The sequence below is a fragment of the Suricata suricatta genome, chromosome 17, assembly GCF_006229205.1.
Source record: "Suricata suricatta isolate VVHF042 chromosome 17, meerkat_22Aug2017_6uvM2_HiC, whole genome shotgun sequence".
In the NCBI taxonomy this organism is placed as follows: domain Eukaryota; kingdom Metazoa; phylum Chordata; class Mammalia; order Carnivora; family Herpestidae; genus Suricata; species Suricata suricatta.
The window spans coordinates 31,416,480-31,419,669 of NC_043716.1; the positions used below are offsets into that span (position 1 = coordinate 31,416,480).

General features: G+C 47.4%; 1 pseudogene; it reads right to left on the reverse strand.

Moving 5' to 3' along the window:
* Positions 1-6: 6 nt before the first annotated feature.
* LOC115281592 overlaps positions 7-3,190 on the reverse strand; it is a 19,130-nt pseudogene continuing 15,946 nt past the window's right edge.

The window sequence follows — 3,190 nt, forward strand, 5'->3', positions numbered from 1 at the left end:
CAAGATCGAGGATTAGTGACAGACAATGTACATTATAAGGAATGATATATAGTACCAATCCTTATAAAAGTCATTGTCGAAGAAAATGTTAAGTGTTCAAAAAGGTATCTAAATACTTCACATTTAGTACAGAAGTGGCCATCCAGATTACATCCCGTATTTGTTGCATATTTTTCAAAAAGTGCCAATCAAAGCCTAATTTTGCATTTTGGCTTTGTCTTATACAGTATCAGCTGTTAGAAAGCAATTCACATGTGTTTTTAACCACAGTCGTTTGGCCAAGGATGAAGAGTGCTGTATCAAAGCTGGCAGCCAGCCTTGTATTAAGGACCCATGCACAGTCTGGTATGCATCTAAACGTTCAGTCTCCAATTTAACTGGAAAAGCGGTGAAATGCAGTTGTTCTGCCAAACCCCACTCTACTCCTTCCTTCTTCAAGGGAAATATTTTAGTTTTGTCAATTATCATTGAATAACTCTAGGGCTGACGTGTAGATTTTATCCAATGTCAAAAGTCAATCTTGCTTTTTCCAAGCCACTTCAGGTAACTATGGAAATATCACCCCGTAAAGTGTATTATGTTTTACTCCTAAGCAAGGGTGAGGAATCTGAGTATCATGTGCAAGGCTCAAGATGATGCTTAGGACAGAACATGCAGAATAAAAATAGTTTCCTTCCATATCCAGGTAATATAAAGCTGACAATTGTAATCCTGTCTTTATGGGATGAAAACAGTCCCTTTACAATACATTTCCTGAAAGGGAGAACAAATAGATAATAACTCTTCTGGTAACATATTATGGTACACTGGCCAGTGTGTTTTTGGCGTTTAAACATAATCCTGTGAATCAGATTAATTCACTTGCTGAGTGTTCATTTGTGGCATCCCTCTGTTGGGTCTTGGGGGTCCTCCATGACCTCGTGGGGCTCCCCGTGGTCCACTCTTCCCAGAGCCTCGCTTGAAATTCTGCTGATATCCATCCCACTGATAGCCAGAGTAGTCCCAGGGAGCACTGAACTGAGACTGTGTGTAACCACTGTTTGGAGTGTTAGAGAATGAAGGGCGGTAACCATCATACCCTCCTCTAAATCCATTGGCAGGGCCCCTATATCCATTCACTAAGCCTCTAGCACCACGGGAACCACCACGAGACACACCACGACTGTTGTAATAGGGCTGACTGCTACGTGGAAATCCAGTGTTCTGCTGGGGAGGCTGCTGGTGGTTACCGGTCACTGGATGGGCTGGTCTTGGGAACCATGGTAAGTGCCAACCACTATTTGAAGCTGTTCTTGCTGAAGGTCTGTTTGTTCTACTTGGTGAGGCTGACTAGCAAAGCTCTGGTTATAACTGGCCTGGTACTGATTTTGCTGTTTCAAAGTTTCTGGTTCATTAACAGGAGGAACTGGGGCATTCATATTGAACACCGTTTGCATGGACTGGAATGGAGCTGCGTTTACATTGATTCCACTGCTATGTAACGGTTTGCTTGTCCCAGCCTGGAACACCTGAGGCTGAGAAGCAGCAGGAAGGGATGACGATGCTGTAGTCTGGTCTGTATTTAAAGAGATTGTTGCCTGAATCTGGTCAATTGGTTCCTTTTGTGGTCATTGCTCTGTAGCATGAGAAGGCTGGTACAAGGGTTGAGACGCTGTATACCCCTCACTTGTAGACGAAACCAAAGGAACCTGTGTAGCTTCTGGTCGTACAGGAACTTGATTAGGCTGAGCAAGTCTAGATTCAGAATGAACTGGAGGGCAAACCAGCTGGGGCATATCCATGTTTTGTGTTGGATTCATAGGCTGTGCAGATACAATGGCAGGATCGAGTGTCTGGTTTTCAAAATCCAGCATTGAATCCTATATGAAATTATAGGGCCCCTGCATTTGTGCCATAAGATCCTGAACTCGCTGTCTTCTCCCAAGGGGATCTGCCTGGGCCACCGGAGTCAAAGAGTGGGGCTCTGGTACTGAAGGAGATGCAGCCTGAGGCTGCTGCTGGAGTGAATTTACCACCTCAACCGTTTCAACTGTCCACTCATCTACTTGTTCCTTTTCACCACTGCTGAACTGTGTTTCTGCTGTAAATTGTCTATTACATACTCTGTTGATTCAACTTCACTTTGTTCTGTGTATTCTTCCGCTGGCTCAGGTTCAGCTTCAGCAACCTGGTCTTCCGCTGCAGGTTCTGAGGCCGCCTCTTCTTCCTCACATAGCCCATTCTGGTGGTTGTGAGTGCTGTCAAAGTAGTTTGACTGGAAAACACGCTCCACAATTTCCTTTAGAGCTTTATAGGTTATTCCACATACAGATTTTTCCTTCCCTTCCAGCAAGTCCCACAGGTGAATGGAGGCATGTTCATACTGCTCATTTAGCCTCAAGCTCATGTCCCGTTCAGGGTCTGCTAATTTGTAGAATTCATCCAGCAAGGACAATTCCTCTCCAGACAATATGGGCATTCCATTCAATCCTTGCTTCAGGTCAGTTCGCACCTCATCATCTCCCAATTTGTCCAAAACATACTGGAGCTCAAGTGCAGTTTTTAAACGTTTTTGTTCTGCTTCTTCTCTCATAAGCTGCTCCCGACGCGCAGTCTTCTTTATTGTTTTCTGAATATCTTGACTTAATGCCATGAAACTCCTCTGTAATTCTTTTGCGAACTCCAAGTTATTTGTGACTTCCTGGTACTTAGACATGGCATCCAGCTGATCTTGATTAAGCCTTTCCCCTTTGTTCATTCGTTCCTGGTAATCATCAAGCTTGCGCTTTTTCTTCTCCAGGTTCCGAAGTTTCTTGTCGATCACCCCAAGGATCTGCTTCATGGCCTAGGTCTGGACAGCGCCGATGCCGGTTACGGGGTGCTGGGAAGCCGGTGCAGCTGCCCTGGCCCCTGCCGCCGCCTCACTCCCGGAGGAACCCGACGGGGGTGGCGGTCCGGACGACTTGCTGCCCCGCTTCCGCTGTGGCTGGTGGCATCTTTAGACCGTGAGAGGAGACAAGAAAAAGCGGGAGGAAGGACAAGAGCAGCGAGTCAGGCGGCTGACGGGGCGAGACGCGGGACAAAACGCGGAGCGGGCGGGAGCCTGCGCGAGCGGTTGGGGGTGGGGATGGGGCCAGCGCGCGCCGCGAGGGCAGGAAGACACCGCGGACGCGCGCGCGACCCGCCAGCGGGGCGACCAGCTGGGCCTCGC